General features: G+C 39.4%; 1 protein-coding gene across 1 annotated transcript in view; it reads left to right on the top strand.

Annotated features, from left to right (window-relative positions):
• Positions 1-202: 202 nt before the first annotated feature.
• CUNH14orf39 (chromosome unknown C14orf39 homolog) overlaps positions 203-17839 on the top strand; it is a 131368-nt gene continuing 113731 nt past the window's right edge. The window contains exon 1 of the mRNA XM_057318688.1: positions 203-416. The gene's annotated coding sequence lies outside the window, so the exon portion shown is untranslated. The remainder of the gene's footprint in view (positions 417-17839) is intronic.

Here is a 17839-nt window from a genome sequence, read left to right on the forward strand (position 1 = left end):
CCCAGATATGGAAGGGACATTACTTGCAAACTTAAAATATTTTAGAAGAGAGGTCATTGGCCTACATCTACTTAACTAGGACATTTCAGGAGTCCTTACCCTGGTTGGCATAAAGAATTACTCTATTTCAGAAAGTCTGGTATTCTAACTAGAAAAAAAAGCTATCCCTTCTGCCTTTTTAATTCTTTCTGGTGACTTGACTCATCAATTCAGACTATTTTGAGAGAGAAGAATTAGAACTATAGAATTGGAGTAAAACTTTCTGGGGCCAAATTCACACTGACCTTGAGCAAGTCATTTACCACTTTGGGTCTGGGGTTTTCTCCCCTCTGCTGCATTTAAGTAAGCTGGACTGGATCCCAGATTTGCTGGTCTGATAGAAGAGGAATATGTGTCCTTGGCTGGAGAAGTAGGAGGTGATGTAGTAATTTTGTGTTTTATTTCTAGTCATTAAAGACTCGCTTTCTTAACCAGAACGTTAGGATGGTGATATATATTTGTCAAGAATTTGATCCGTGAATGAGCAACAGTGATAGACGTGCAAATTATTGCTTTCTTCTTTTGAAGGATCATATGGACAAACCTGCCTGTAATTATATGTTGCTTAGGTATGGTACTTTTCATTAGACGATGTCAAAGTGTTTTGCAAATGTTAATTAAGATTTGCATCTTCCCTGTGAAGTGAATGTGATTGTTTTCCTGGTACACAGAGCAGCAGGCTGAGACATAGAGCACTTTAGAGGCTGCCCACGATTACCCTCATGAACAGTACATCAAGAATCAGAGGGACTGTTTATAAAGTTACTTGGTCTAACCTACAACACTATAAAGCTATTTGGTAGAGGTTAAGTAATTAAGAAACTTTTGAAAGAAGGACAGCTGGCCTTGGTGCCACTGACTAAGGTTCTCAGATGCATCAGGATGCTTGTCTTCTATGCAGAAATGGAGGCAACCCTATCTAAGTGAGGGAGGGAAAGTTACCAAGAGACTAATTGGCTATGTCTTCTCTTCACAAGTTGCAGGCTTCATTATTCCCAGGTAGGCTAGGCAGGTTCTATGGCATTGGGTGGGGTTTGTAAAAGCAGGATTTTTGAGGAATGGGAACACTCTGCAAGGCATTACTGTGGGTACTACTGGGGATTTCAGGGTCTAAGTAGAGCAAGTAAAGGGTTGGATAAATGGTCTCTCACTTTTCAAAAAGCACAAAAATTCTGAATCACCCCAGAGACCACTAGAATAATCCATGAGGGCCTTATAGGATTATTTGAACCCTATTTTTATAGGTTCTTAACATGGGAAGATTTTGTTCTTATGAGTGTTCACTTGGTGGCCATGTGGAGAAGTGGCTGGTAGACAGAAAAATAGTAGTTACTGTGGAATTTATTTTTTCCTTCTTCTTCTCTCATCGCCTCACCCCTGGACCACTGCCTCCTCACTTGTTTTGTCATATTTACTTGTTCCTTCCTCAGTCTGTTCTGCGCACAACTGCCAGATTAGCTTAAGCATTGCTTTCATGGTACGTCTCTTCTTAGAAATCTCCCATGGCTCTTTCTTGCACAACATCAACAAAAACAGCAATAAATATAAGCCAAGTCCTTAGTTATGGGTAGACATTGTGCTAAGGGCTTTATATACCTTATTTTTTCCTTCATTCCAAATATTTCTGTATGATTTGAACACCCCTCCAAAATTGGATTCTACCCTCCTTTTCCACTTGCATTTTCTCCCGTTCTAACATGAACTCTCTCCTCTGGTGGGACTGTGTCTCATTTCTGTGTCACCCTGTGCCCTAGATGCCATTCCCATTATCCTTGGCTCATTGTCTCCCCCTCATTGAATTTGCCTACTTCCTCTGCCTATTCAAATCATCTTTCAAGGAACAGCCTGAGTCCCACTTCAGAGCTTCTATCAACAAATATATGTTCTTCTATGTACCATTTGCTGTTGTTGAATTATATAATTATCACTCAATTACTTGCCAATCTATTTTTCTGATAGACTATCAGGACATATTGAGTACCAATGTGGAGGAAGTTTCTTGATCTCTCCATTTTCCCTTGGATTATCATCTCCTTCTAGACATGACTTCTATATTAGGCAGAGGATAGGCTAAGTTATCCTGCAGTAGTGAAGACTCAAATCTTAATGGTTTCTAACAATAAAGGTTTATTTGTTACCTATAATATGCATCTGTTGTGTGTTGGCTGGAGGCTGTGCTCCATGTTGCCTTATTTAAGGACTCAGGCTGATTGAGGAGCAACATCTGGAACATTGCCTAATGCAGTGACAGGGCAAAAAGATGTGGCTAATAATGCACTAGCTCTTAAATTCAGACCCATGTCTCTTCTCACTTTTCATGGTTAAAACAAGTTAAATGGCCTTTCCTAACTCTAAGGAGTACAGGGAAGTACAATTCTATTATGTACCTGTCAGAAAGGAAACCAGAATATTTGCCAGAAACTCTCATGATTAATACAACACCCCTTTCTGTATAGACTAGACCAGTGGTTTTCAAGCTTTTTGATTATAGCCCATTATGAAAACTACCTTTTACATCACAACTAAATATACAATACATATATGCATGTACTTAACTGAGACAAAGGTTACTAAAAGTAATTTACAGTTATTTTTTGTTCCACTCTATTTAACTTCATTTTTAAAAGTGGACATCACCCACTAAATTGGTTTGATGATCCACTGATAAATTGTGACCCAGGATTTGGAAAGTAATTGCCCAGAAGCCATGGGCCCAGCAGCCTTAACCCTTTCTCACTGCTAATCCCAACTTTTTTTTTCACTGAAATCCCATTCCATACATTTACCTTCTCTCTATCTATATCCTTGCTGTTAAGTACTGCTGGTGAAAAATCATATATTATGAAGACTTACTGGAGGTTGGAGGCAGTACATTTGTAGAAGTCTGATCACCACAATTGTGCGATTTCATCCAGCAGCTTTTTGTGTGTCCTATCCCCTCGCTGTCTTCTCTCTGCAAATGTGTCAACAAGCACACATTAAGGTCATTTATGGACATACTCCTTCAACTTCTCACCTCATGTTTGTAACCTTATCAATATCTGCATTCTCTCTCACTTCCTTTCTTCTGGTGTTAGAGAAGGAGGTGCTGTTTTATGAAGTGCTCTTATTAAGTATTCAAGTGTTTGCCTATTTCCTCCAGGAGCAGGTTTGTATCATTGGGCTTGCATTCTAATCATCCTACCTGTTTCACCTCTTTCTGGCTGTTGGATTTCCTTAGGTAAGGTATTATTTTTCTCTTGGGTTCATTATTTATCTCTTGGCCTCATACACCTGGTTGCCATTCTTAAATGCAGGAAGTGCAAGGCAAATGGATCTTTGGCCCAACAACCTGTCCCTCCTGAGGCACCTGGAGAAGGCTGCCTGCTTTCTGCCTTCCTATCTTGGAGCTCAGGGAAGATTAGCCTTACCATTGGCTCTCTACTGGCTTTTGGGAGTCAGGAAGACCAGGATACTTACATGTGGGGTTCAGCGTGGCTATCCCAGGAGTCATAGTTTGCTAAATGACAAGCTCTTTCCAGTAACCACTGCCTTTGATCCTCACTCCTGAGTCTGGTTCACAGGGAAAGAAGCCCCACCCCAGGTAATTCCACTGGGAGCCTGAATGGCTACTGCCTCACCTCTACCCAGTTAGTTGCCTGCGGGTCCCAGCACATTGTGACTCAAGAGAGACAGATAGCTTGTGGGAATGGACAGGAAGAAGCTGCCTCCAGGATGCCCTTTTCTGGGACCCAGATAGCTAAATACCTCCTTATTGATTTCTTTCATTTACTGTCAACTTTCTCAAAATGTAAACTATACCTGTTTTCTCCCTTATCTTACATTTTCTTTAGAATCCACTGCAATAAAACATTAATCCCACCTCCCTGAAACCGCTTTGGCAAAGGCAACCATTGACCTACTAATTGCCACATGCCTTGTAATCTTCATGGTTCTCAGGTCTTTCTTGACCTCTCAGCTGCATTTGCTCTGTTGACCACTCCCACCCCTTTTCTGACTCTCTCTTTGGCTTTTCTGACAATACGCTCTTCTAGTTCTTCCCTTGTCTCTCTGATTCTTCTTAGTGTCCTTTCTGGAATTCCCATCTCTCCTATGTTCTCATTTTTGGTGTCACCCACAGTTGTGTTCTCTCCTTTCTTACTCTACTTGTTGTCCCGTGGGTAAACCCATCCAATCTTTTAACGTCTATATTTAACCCCCTGTCTGTGAATGACTCAGAAATTCAGGTCTTTAGCCCAGATCTCTTCTGAAGTCTAGATCTATTTTCACAGCTGCCAACAGGACATTTCTACCTGAACGTTCCACAGGCATTCTGAACTCAGCAGTCCAAAATGGAAAGTAATCTTTCTCAGAAGTAGTAGCTCAGGAGGTGGAAACTAAGACCAAAGGGCCAAATATGGCCTGCTGCCTGTTTTTATATGGCCCAAGAACAAAGAATGGTTTTTACATTTTTTTAAATGGTTGGAAATATCAAAATAATACTATTTCAGAAAACATGGAAATTATATGAAATTCAAAATTCTGTGTTTATAAGAAAAGTTTTATTATAACAGTGTTACCCATTTGTTTATGTTACTGTTTATATCTGGCTATAGCTTTCCCTACAATGGCAGAGATGAGTAGTTGCAACAGAGATCATATGGTTCACAATGCCTAAAATACTTAGTATTTGGACCTTCGCAGAAAAAGGTTTGCTGACCCCTGGTGTAGCTAAATAGACCCAGTTTCAAATCTCAGCTCTACCACTTATTCTCCATGTCACCTGGGCAAATTATTCTACTTCTCTCAATCTTGGTTTTCTTGTCTGAAAATGAGAATAATCATACTGCTCAAGGTTTTTTGTTGATTGAATGAGATAAAGCATGTAAGACACTTGGCACAGTGCTTGATATATATAACCTCATAAATGTTAACTATTGTTATTTCTCCCCAAACCTACTCTTCCTCTTGTTTTTTTTTTTTTTTTTTTTGCTTTATGATAGCTACGTGGTCCACCAGTAACCCAAGTCAGAAATTTGAGAGTCATCGTAGGCCTTCCATCCTATTTGTTGCTGATTTTACCTCCACAAAATCTAAGGTGTCTATACTTTTTTCTTCACAGCTACTGCTACTGCCTTTGTTCCCTCTCTAATCTTCTCTCACCTGGATTGTCCTTAACTTGTCTCCCTGACTCAGATCATGTCCCAATTTTCTGTCTTCTATACTGTAACATGAATGAATATTTTAAAATGAAAATCTTATTGTATTATTCTCCATCTTAAAGCCATACAAGGACTCCCCCTAGTCTGCATGATAAAGCCTAAGCTCCTTTCACCATCCTCCATGGTTAGTTCTTTGCTCAGCCTTAATTCTCACCGTGCCTACCTTGGACATCATGCACCAGCCTCATTATGGCTTGAAATTTTCAAGGCCACCCAGAATGCCCTTCTCCACCCTGTCATTCCAGGCAGCTTCTACTTCATTTTCAACATTCAACCCAACCCTCACTGCCACTATGAAGTAAGTTTTCTTTAGTTCTAACCTCTCCCAATTTTTTAAACGATTTATTTAATTTAGAGAGAAAGAGGGAGAGAAAGAAAGAGAGAGCAAGTAGGGGGAGAGACAGAGGGAGAGAATCTTCAAGCAGACTCCCTGCTGAGCACAGAGCCTGACTCGGGGCTTATCCCGTGACTCATGAAATCAAAACCAAGAGTCGGAGGCTTAACTCACTGAGCCACCCAGGTGCCCCAACCTCTCCTTATTCTTGTACAGCATTGAGCACTCCCTCTTTTGAGTTCCCATGGACCCTTATGTTCTTTAGTCACAGCATGGAATTCCGATTCTAGGTTATAAACTCCTGGATAGCAAGATATGTATTCAAGTCCCAAAAGCTATGTTTGACACATTGTGGAACGTTACAAACATTTATCAAAAGAAAGAATCAACGAAGTCCTACAAAAAAAATACACACATATGTAATTACCCAAATGATGATTTCTCAATCTGTCTTTTCCCTCTGATTTTTCAGAAGATCAAAGTGATTTTTTTAAAGATTTTATTTATTCATGAGAGAGAGAGAGCAAATGCACACGTGTGTGAGTGCACAAGTGGGGGGAGGGGCAGAGGACGAGGGAGAGGGACAAGCAGACTCCCGGCTGAGGATAGAGCCTGACACAGGCTGACTAGGGGCCTGATGTGGGGACCCATTCCAGGACCCTGAGATCATGACCTGAGCCAAAGTCAGATGCTTAAAGACTGAACCATCCAGGTGCCCTGATCAAAGTGATTCTTTTTTTTTTTTAATTTAAATTCAATTAGCCAACTTATAGTACATCATTAGTTTCAGATGTAGTGTTTAATAATTTTTCAGTTTCGTGTAACACCCAGTGCTCATCACATCACATGCCCTCCTTAATGCCCATCACCCAATTACCCCATCTCCCCACCCACCTCCCCTCCAGCAATCAATGCACAGTTTGTTTCCTATAGTTAAGAGTCTCTCATGGTTTTTCTCCTGCTCTGATGACTTCCCACTCTGTTTTCCCTCCCTTCTCCTACAGTCCTCTGCCCTTTTTTTATATTGCACATATGAATGAAATCTTATGATAATTGTCTTTCTCAGACTGACTTATTTTACTAAGCATAATACCCTCCAGTTCCATCCATGTCAGCGTAAATGGCAAGTATTCATCCTTTCTGATGGCTGAGTAATATTCTATTGTATACATATACCACATCTTCTTTATCCACTAATCTGTCGATGGACATCTCAGCTCTTTCCACACTTTGGCTATTGTGGACATTGCTGCTATGAACATTAGGGTGCAGGTACCCTTTGGATCACTACACTTGTATATTTGGGGTAAATACCTAGTAGTGTAATTGTTGGGTTGTAGGGTTGCTCTGTTTTTAACTTCTTGAGGAATCTCCAAACTATTTTCTAGAGTGGCTGTACCAGCTTGCATTCCCACCAACAGTGTAAGAGGGTTCCCCTTTCTCCGCATCCTTGCCAACATTTGTTGTTTCTTGTCTTGTTAATTTTAGCCATTCTGACTGGTGTGAGGTGGTATCTCATTGTGGTTTTGATTTATAATTCCCTGATGCCAAGTGATGTGGAGCATTTTTTCATGTGTCTTTTGGCCATTTTTATGCCTTCTTTGGAGAAATGTCTGTTCATGTCTTCTGCCCATTTCTTGACTAGATTATTTGTTTTTTGGGTGTTGAGTTTATTAAGTTCTTTTTTAAAAAATATATTTTTTATTTATTTGACAGAGAGAGAGAGAGCAAGCACAAGCAGGGGGAGAGGCAGAGGGAGAGAGAGAAGCAGGCTCCCCACTGAGCAGGGAGCCTGATGTGGGGCTCAATCCCAGGACCTTGCGATCTTGACCTGAGTGGAAGGCAGATGCTCAATTGACTGAGCCACCCAGGCACCCCGAGTTTGATAAGTTCTTTGTAGATCTTAGATACCAGCCCTTTATCTGATGTCATTTGCTAATATCTTCTCCCTTTCTGTGGATTGCCTTTTAGTTTTGTTGACTGTTTTCCTTGGCTGTGCAGAAACTTTTTATCTTGATGAAGTCCCAATAGTTCATTTTTGCTTTTGTTTCCCTTGCTTTTGGAGACGTGTCTAGCAAGAAGCTGCTGCGGCCGGGGTCAAAGTGTTTGCTACCCATGATCTCTAGGATTTCGATGGATTCCTGTTTCAAATTGAGGTCTTTCATCCATTTTGAGTTTCTCTTTGTGTACAGTGTAAGAAAATGGTCCAGTTTCATTCTTCTACATGTGGTTATCCAATTTTTTCAGCACTGTCTATTGAAGAGACTGTCCTTTTTCCATTGGATCAAAGTGATTCTTTAAGTGTGGTATCCCTGCACCAGCAACACCTGGAAATTTGTTAGAAAGACAGATGCCTAGGCCTCATCCCACACTTCCTGAATCAGAAACTTTGGAGGTGGGGCCCAGTAAACTGTTTCAATAAGCCCTTGAGGTAATTTGGATGTATGGTAAAGTTTGAGAACAACTGTCCTAGACTAGTTTTTCTCAAACTGTACTGTGGACCATCTGTGTGGGAATCATCTAAGTTGATTGTTCAAGCTAAAGATGGCAGACCCCATCCCAGAGTCTCTGGGTGCATGACATAGCTATGGTTTCAACACTGGCTGCTCATTAGAAGTACCTGGGCAAGACTTAAAAAAAAAAACCCAAAAAACAGTACTCTGACTTTGTTTCCAGAGATTCTGATTCTTTGGTTTTGGTGGAAGACCCAGCACAAGTTTTTTCAAAGCTTCCCAGGTGATGAAAATGTACAGGTAGGGTAGAGCATGGACTACGATGGCTTACCTTCTAGCAGTGTGACTTTGGATAAGTTAATTCTGTTTCACTTTCTTGTTTGTAACAAGGATTAAATGAAGTAATATGTGTAGAGTGCTTACCACAGGGTCTGGCCCACAGCAAGCTTTTAACAGACGTTAATTACATTTTCTTTAATGAATATAAGCCCTTATAGTTCTTTATGCACACCAATATTTAGGAACCATGGAGCTAAAGGATATCCTTATTCCCTAAAACTGATTGAGTGCTGGTGAATTACTCTGCTCTTTAGATGGTTTGATCAGGAACCTCAACTTCCTGGTATGCAATTTCATCCAGATAATCAGTTCTAACTAATCCTGATGGTGGTGACAAAGTACAGGTATACCTGCAGAGACACATAAAGTTTAAAGTACTTTAAAAGTGTCTATCATGATCTCTTGCTCAGAAGTGTTTCATAGGTGTATCTCTTTTTCCTAATTAGATTCCAATTATCCTGGGCAGGGACTGAATCTTATATTTGGTTTTAATATCACAGTGCCTAATAGAGTGTTAGATATCCTAGAGACCTTCAACTTGACTAAAATATAGGCTCCACATATACCAATCTCAGTCCTGCCTAGAGTGACCCTGATTGGGTTTTCTGAATTCCTTGGGTCTTGATTTCCTCATCTGGGAAAGGGAGAGAGTTAGTTATTTCAATTTACTACCAGGGCTATTATGAAAAAGTGTCTATATAGCACCTCAGAATTTCTAGTGTGCCTTTAATTTTCAAATATTCAAAGAAAATAGACACAAAGTTCCCCCACAGCTGTGTTGGAGCTTCTAGTATTTATTTGAGGTTGCTGGTATCTCCAGGTATCTCAGTTAAGCCTTCCTTCACTATAATATCTCATTGTGAATGATTTTAATATGAATTATATAAATGCCCAATTACAAAAAGAATTAAGTTTTCAAACACCCCTGTTTTTTAAGCCTCCCTTTCCTTTTTATTTTCCTCCTCCTGAAATTCCAAAAGTCATCTATTTTCTAAGATTTCACTGGCACTTTTCAAAAGAAGAATAATAATTTATAGAAGCATAAAGGGTCACTATATAAATCTCATATGCTTTATGGACTAATATGTTAAACAGATGAAGATTATGGTTTTCATTCATGATGAAATATCTAAATTTTCCAGGACATTGGTGGTGGTGTTTCAGTAATCAGGGCTCTGTAATGATGTCATCTACATGATTTTTACCATTGAACCCCACCAGAACTGATTGTCACCTTTGAAGGTTTTTGGTCAGAAATCAGTAGATCAGAGAGTATTCCTTTTGAACTGTTGTTAAAACAGAACTTTGAGAATCAGAACGGAGCTGGAGACACTCTCAAGCTCACCACTCTTCACTACCATTACACTCTGTAACTTTCTCTATTCTCACTTAAATCACAGAGCATTGTTCTTATGTTTTTATATGTAGTTACTATAGTGCTTTAGGCAGCTGGTTTTTATTTTAGTTAGAATTAGTCACACTGTTCTCTGGCCTTGGAATTTGTAAGAGCTTTGGATGGAGAGACTGTTCTTGGAAGCTAAGGCCTGTGTAATTTTGTTAGTTTTTTTGGCTTGCTGAATTCACTGCTGTGGTTCTCGACAGATGAAGGGAGTGTGTGAACTGGCTGTAATTTCTTTGTTGTATCAGGCAAAACTCTGCACTGGGTGACTCTTAATAAACCAGTTTTATTTACTTTCTGAATGTTGGAGCATTCGGGGCTCCTAGAAAGAAGTTGGGTAGGTATGAGTGCTCTTAGGTTGTTTTATCACTCTAAGACTTCCCCAAATACTTCTAATTGTGTACCTATATAAGAAATATAATTAGGTTTATGAGCATTTGTAGGATGATTCTGGTATATTTGTTTGAGTGTTAGGGCTTAGATTACCTATTTAAGAAATTCTCTTTTATATCATAATTTATCCTTCAGATAAGTCAATTAGGAAACACTTAATTTTCCACCATTGAAATTTCTAGTCACATCAGTGCATCTTTGTATTTCAAAGTTGGTTTCATTTCTTGTATTTGATCAAATTCTAATGGTAAATTTTCAATTCAACCTGCAGAGCCAGTTGGTGGGAAACATTTAGTAATGGTGTTACAGTTGATTTGTTTTTCCATCTAAAAATTCCAGTGAAACCTTTCATTTGTCAGACATTTGTTGAGTCTCTGCCATGTGCTAACCCCTAGGGCTAAAGGCTGGGATACCGTGGGAAGGCAGAGGTGGACAACAGTCTCTTCTTTTGGGAGCTCGTGGTTAAGAGGGTAGCAGGTGAGAAAAACAAAAAATCCAAGACAACGTCCTTAAAGTCATGCTGGAGACAATGCCTAGAGCAAATTTCCACTATTTCCTCCGTGCCAGAGGAAGTCAGGGATGGTCTTTCTCTATCTGCAGCCTCTCCTGAAAACTAGGGAAGACTCCATGATTCAGAGCACAGAAGGGGTGTAGGTTTCCAGTTGGTTGTTGAGAAAACAAAAGAAAACAAGAAGCTTTTGCACACGAGGTGGTGCTGCTGCTCTGTAGCAAGAACAGGGCATCACTCTTAGAGGCAGGTAATAGTGTCCTATCATCTTTTGGCTTGTGCTGAAAAGCTAGGTTTCCAGACTTTACTATCTTTGGTCTTCTAAAGCTTTTAATTCCTAGGTACATCTATTTTCTGAATGAAAATACTGCTTCTTCTCCAAAGTGCTATTCCTCTCCCATCTTAAAAGGGAATGCTTTTGTTTTCACTTAAAGTTATCAAGGCTTTCCTGAGAGTATCCTTGAGAAATATGGCATTTACTACCTATATGCTTGGGTTTTTTGCTTTGTTTTGTGATTTTGTGTTGGCCTGACAAACTTTTGGAATGGCTTTGGCTATGGAAGGACTTTTTTGAAAGGGTGGAATGGACTCAGGAGAGGGAGGCCCCAAAGTACTGAATTGCATTAGAGTTTTTTTACAATTGCTGCAGTATTTCTGGTAAGAAAAGTTATTAGGTGTTTATGGATGTTTCAAAAGACCAAGGGAAAAAAAGCAGATTCCATGTTAAAATATCCACTTGGGGACCCTTAACACTCAGAACAGAACCTAGGTTGGGAATGCCAAAGGGTGTGATCAGCGTAAACCAGCAGTTGTTTCTAACATGGGGGTGTTAGCTGGATGCAGTCCAAGAGGAAAGGGGTTGCCAGAGCATTCCCTGAGGTGGATAGGTTGGCCTGGCCAGGTGGATCAGGAATACGGGTTTTCCTCCTACTGAGTCATACCCAACTTCTTAAACAGGGAAAACCCGGCTCAGTTTTCTTGTTTGCTTCCTCCAGGAGGTGTGCAGGGAAGCAAGCTATGGTAAGAGTGAAAACTCGGAGTTCCATAAGGGGCACAAAGAGGAAGTATTTTAGGCTAATAATTTTGGGTTACTGTTTTAGATGAAAATGATTTTCCTCCCCATTGGACATGAGGTTGCTTTGAATTATTTTTTGCACAGCAGGTGAGGGAGTGGCTTTAACCTGGTCCAGTCTCTCATCTGATCCACTCTGAAATCCACAGGTCACATTTACTATTCAGAATCTAGCATTTGGCCATAGGTTCCTTTAACATTCAAGTTTTGGAATATTTTGGGGAAAAAATCAATAAGATATGCTTAAAGTGTTATGAAAATTATACCAGATAGTTTTTTCAAAATATTGTTTTGAATAAGTGGTATGAATAATGAGACCTGTTGTTCACAACCTTCTAATTTTTTGGTGTGAAGGTGATAAAAACAGAGTGTCCTGGAGCATCTGGGTGGCTCAGCTCGTTAAGCGCCTACTCTTGATCTCAGCTCAGGTCTTGATCTCAGGGTCATGTGCTTGAGCCCCACGTTGGGGTCCATGCCCAGTGTGAAGCCTACTTAAAAAAAAATGGGTTACTTGGGTGGTGCAGTTAGTTGAGCATCTGACTCTTGGTTTCAGCTGAAGTTGTGATCTCAGGGTCGTGAGATAGAGCCTGGTGTGGGGCTCTGTGCTCAGCCCGAAGTCAGTTTAACATTCTCTCTTCCTCTTCTTCTGCCCCTCTCCCCTGTGCTCATATATGTTTTCTCTCTCTCACTCTCTCTTGCTCTCTCAAATAAATAAATAAATCTTAAAAAAAAAGAGTGGCCTGCCACATAACATCTCATGACACTCTTTGTTCCTAAACTGATTCAATATATATATGCATTATACTGTTATATAAAGTACATATAACAATATATGCATATTTTTTTAAAGATTTTATTTATTTATTTGACAGAGAAAGACAGCCAGCGAGAAAGGGAACACAAGCAGGGGGAGTGGGAGAGGAAGAAGCAGGCTCCCAGCAGAGGAGCCTGATGTGGGGCTCGATCCCAGAACGCCGGGATCACGCCCTGAGCTGAAGGCAGACGCTTTACGACTGCGCCACCCAGGTGCCCCAACAATATATGCATATTATATGGGACAATTATATAATAAGCTCTGCTTGTGTGATGTATACGACATTAACAAAGGTAATACATACTTTAATTGTACATTATATATGGCTGCTTTTTATGGTGTATCGTGGGATGTAGCAAGCAATAAAAAGACTACTACTCAGTAAGACGTCGGGCTATATAAATCAGTAATAATGTGTTCTAAAGTTCAAATCAAATTAAATGTTAATTTGGAACTCATTCTAGATAAAACTTCTAGTCACTATTTGAGATATCCGTAAGTTCAGCAGAAAATCATGAAAAAGTAAATAAATCAACCAATACCCAACTTCTAAATGGAGTGTGTTCTGAAAGTTTATTTTAAATATTTGTAAATCAAAACACATTCCTATTAAAAAGATCATATAGGATGGCTAGTTTCTCTGGGTACCCAACAAAAGCTCAATTAAACTATAATGACTTTTATAATAACTCCAACCTGATTTCTGGGGCTTGGAGGGAAGGGGCCATGAGATGAGATAAGAAGGAAGTAGTGTTTCTCTGCTTTTATGAGGCAGAGTCAACCCTAGGCGAACCATTTTAAAACAAGAAAAATTTATATTTGGCCAGTGCCTACTTACCTTTCTGTACCCTTTTCCCAAGAATCTAGGACCCTTATGATATCTTCAATGTTCCCACCTTGTGGCTTCCCACTGAAGACCAACATACTATATCAGTGATGTGGAAAATATGATTTTTGTGCCACCTGTATCAGAATCATTTGGGATACTTGTTAAAAACAGATTTCTGGATCCCACTCTAGACCTACTGTAAATAGGAATATCCAGTGATGGGGACTGGGAATCTATCTGGATTTACAACAAACTCGTTGAATCACATTTAGATTGGGCGCTGAAATGAGTGAACATCTTGAGATCTAACGAGGAACCTGACTGGATTTCCCCCCGTAAATCAGACCCTGGTTTTCACAGCTGCTTCTTTTTAATCTAACCCTAGATCTGCCCCTAGTAGTTCCAACAGCAGTGACCATAAGAGGATAAGCTGGGTGAGGAGAGGCAGGGCATGGAAGCTATGCCTCTTCTGGAATTGTTCATTTCCTGAAATCTACTGTGCTCCATTTATTTACATTTGCCAACATTAGAATTTTACTTTGGCCACCAGAGGGCTCTCCTAACATTGTATAAACGGGTACTGCCCTAGCAGAAGAAAGGGAAACTGTTAACCTGAAAAGACTGGAAATCTTGAGAGAATTTGTAATTAGGGAATTTCTACACTATTTTGGTGATTAGGTTTTCCCTGAAATTATAATAAGATTTTAAAATCACTAATTGTTACGTAGGAAAGAACAACAATATAAGAACAATAAGTAAATGGAGGTTTGGTAGTTTGAGTCTTTACTATGGACTTAGCCAATAAAATTTATAGTGTGATAATTGCCAGATGTGTAGGGCAAGGATGTGAGAATGAGTTTTTTTTAAAGAGACTAACTATTCCAGACTCAGAAACTTTTTGTTTTGCTTTGCTTTCTGGAACAAGAAGCCTGTATTCAGAATTAATATTTCATAGGTAAAACGCTTTTTCTATTGTGGATGGGGATATGAAGTGCAAGTCTCAAATGTCTCTACACATTGGTTCTATAGCGTAGCCTTTTATTAGTCTTGACAAAGTGAGGGAACTGTCAAGATAAATCAAGTCGTTTAAATAGACAATAATACTGTTTAGAGTTTAGTTATTTGTGGGATCTTAGGGATACAGTGAACACAACATTGAGAAAAAATTACCTATTTCTTGATCCTAAAGAATGAAGTAAAACACAGTAATTTGGTTTAGTAAAGAATGAAATCAAGACTGGTTTCATGTGTGTGTGACCTGTGCAGTGACACAGGGCCCTGTGCTTAGATGGATCTCATGCTTGGTTTAACACTCTTCTGTAGTGATCTTGAAATTTTAATAATTTTTGAACAAAGAGCCAGCATTTTCATTTTGCACTGGACCCTGAACATTATGTAGCTGGTCCTGAATTGAATAGATAATTGTCTTCTGTTGTTGTTGTTGTTTTTAGGAAAGCAGTTCTTGTCCTTGGTTGTACTTTAGAATCACCTGGGGAGTTTTTGAAAATCCCAACAGGCTGTTCCCAAATTAGTTACATCATGATCTTCATGGATGGATTTCAGATTTTGGCATTTATTATCATTTTTTAAAAGATTTTATTTATTTGACAGAGAGAGAGAAAGAGAGAGGCAGGCAGAGGGAGAGGGAGAAGCAGGCTCCCTGCTGAGCAGAGAGCTGATGTGGGACTCAATCCCAGGACCCTGGGATCATGACCCAAGCTGAAGGCGGATGCTTAACTGACTGAGCCACCCAGGCACCCAAGATTTTGGCATTTAAAAACATTCCTCAGTCTCTTCAACAAATGGTGGTGTGAAAATTGGATGGCAATATACAAAAGAAAGAAACTGGACCACTTTCTTACACCATACACAAAAATAAATTCAAAATGGATTAAATGTGAGACCTGAAACCATAAAAATCCTAGAAAAGAACACAGGCAGTAACCTCTTTGACATCGGCCATAGCAACGTCTTTTTTTTTTTTTACATTTTATTTATTTATTTGAGAGAGAGAGAGCACGAGAAGGGAGTGTCAGAGGGAGAAGCAGACTCCCTGCTGAGCAGGGAGCCCGATGATGTGGGACTCGATCCTGGGGCTCCAGGATCATGATCTGAGCTGAAGACAGTCACTTTACCAACTAACCCACCCAGGCACCCTGAAACTTCTTTTTAAATATGTCTTCTGAGGCAAGGGAAACAAAAGCAAAAATAAACTATTGGGACTACATCAAAATAAAAAATTTCTGCACAGTGAAGGAAACAATCAACAAAACAAAAAGGCAACCCACAGAATGGGAGAAGATATTTGCTAATGACATATGCGATAAAGGGTTAGTATCCAAAAATAAAGAACTTATAAAACCCAACACCCCCAAAAATATTCCAATTAAAGATGGGCAGGAGATGTGAACAGACATTTCTCTAAAGGCGACATCCAGATGGTCAACAGACACATGAAAACATGTTCATCATCACTTACCCATCAGGGAAATGCAAATCAAAACTATAATAAGACATCACCTCACACCTGTCAGAATGGTTAAAATCAACAACACAAGACACAACAGGTGTCAGTGAGGATGCGGAGAAAGAGGAACCCTCTCACACTGTGGGAATGCAAACAGGTACAGCTACTCTGGAAAACCGTATGGAGGTTCCTTAAAAAGTTAAACATAGAACTACCCTATGATCCAGCAATTGCACTACTGGGTATTTACCCAAAGAATACAAAAACACTAATTCAAAGGGATACATGCACCCTATGTTTATAGCAGCATAATTTACAATAGCCAAGATATGGAAGCAGCCCAAGTGTCCATCAGTAGATAGCTGGATAAAGAAGATGTTATACACACACATGTGCGCGCGCACACACGGGAATATTATTCAGTCACACAAAAGAATGAAATCTTGCCATTTGCAATGACATGGATGGAGTTAGAAAGTATTATGCTAAGCCAAATAAGTCAGAGAAAGACAAATACCATATGATTTCACTTGTATGTGGAATTTAAGGAACAAAACAAATGAACAAAGGGGAAAAGAGAGAGAGAGACAAATCAGGAAACAGACTATCAATTACAGAGAACAAGCTGATGTTACCAGAGGGGATGGAGATAGGGGATGGGTTACATAGGAGCGTACTTGTGATGAGCAGCAGGTGATGTATGGAACTGTTGAATCACTATATTGTATACCTGAAACTAACAGAACGCTGTATATTAACTAACTAGAATTAAAATAAAAATGTAAAAAAATTTCTCAGGTGATTCCCATGTGCAGCCCAGGCTGTGAACCACTGGAAATTTGGAGCCTAATTTTCAGAACTGTCCTTCCATACCAACCTCCTCTGCTTAGATTGCTCTGGTGGTTTCATGGAATTGTAAGATTTTAGGTTCTTCACATAGGCTTTATGTGTTAGAAGAACAAAAGTGTATGAAAGTGGAGTCCTTTATATAATGTGCTTCATTTTTTTACTCTTACTTAAAAGATTGTAGAGTTACAAAGAAAACCATCTTTCTTAAACACAGGTCTAATCAACTTTGTATTCCTTTTAAAGTAGCAAATTAATGTACTCTGTTAAGAAAAACCTAAGGTATTTAGTGAGATTAAAACTGAAGAGGGAAATACATACTTTCCTCTCCCTTGCTAATGGCTGAATATTCACTAAGCGCCTTGTCCTGGCTGGGCCTGCATCAGGTTTCATTAAATGCCTCTTTTCTATCTGAAGGGTTTTTTAGGACACTAATTGTTTTTTCATGATGAGTCACCTGTGGGCTTTTGCAATCATCTAGAAGCGTCTGGTCCCAATCCTTCTGGATTACAGGAATTGAAGGTCCCAATTAGAGACCTGGGGTCCTGCAAGGGCAAATCCTTTTAACCTTAATTCACTGGGGGCCTTCTCTGAACAGAGCTGTTTTGCTGCCTTTAACCTTCTTGTTCCCTTACAAAACAGCACACAAGGAATTGTTTTTCTCCTTAGTGTGTCTTCCTAAAGTTATGTCTATGTCTGTATACAGGTAATTTAAGGATTCATTAAAACCCTAGATATTTTACTATTAAGAGTTATATTAAATCTTTCCACTTGTTTAGCTTTGACTCAAACATTGAATAAAGAGTCACTTAATGGCAAAATATTTAAATGTTTAATGAAAATATTAGTAAGCTAAAACCCAAGGGGAGATGATAAACAGAATAATCCTCTGGCTCTCAGGGTTCAGAGATTCAGACCCACAGGGAGGCAGCATTTTACTGCTATAATTTATGGCCAAATTAGACATAAGAAATGGTGGTGAAGCTAGAGTTTGGAATAAGGTATTTTGATATTAAGCAGTTTCTCTTTAGCAAATGGTCATTGGCAAGAGTAATGTAAATCATTTACATATCTAACTTGGAATTTTGAAAAGTAAAATTTTTACATGTATCATCCTCTGAATAGAAGTGTGCATTTTTTTAGGT

This window comes from Ursus arctos, unplaced genomic scaffold (assembly GCF_023065955.2).
Source record: "Ursus arctos isolate Adak ecotype North America unplaced genomic scaffold, UrsArc2.0 scaffold_25, whole genome shotgun sequence".
NCBI classification, from domain to species: domain Eukaryota; kingdom Metazoa; phylum Chordata; class Mammalia; order Carnivora; family Ursidae; genus Ursus; species Ursus arctos.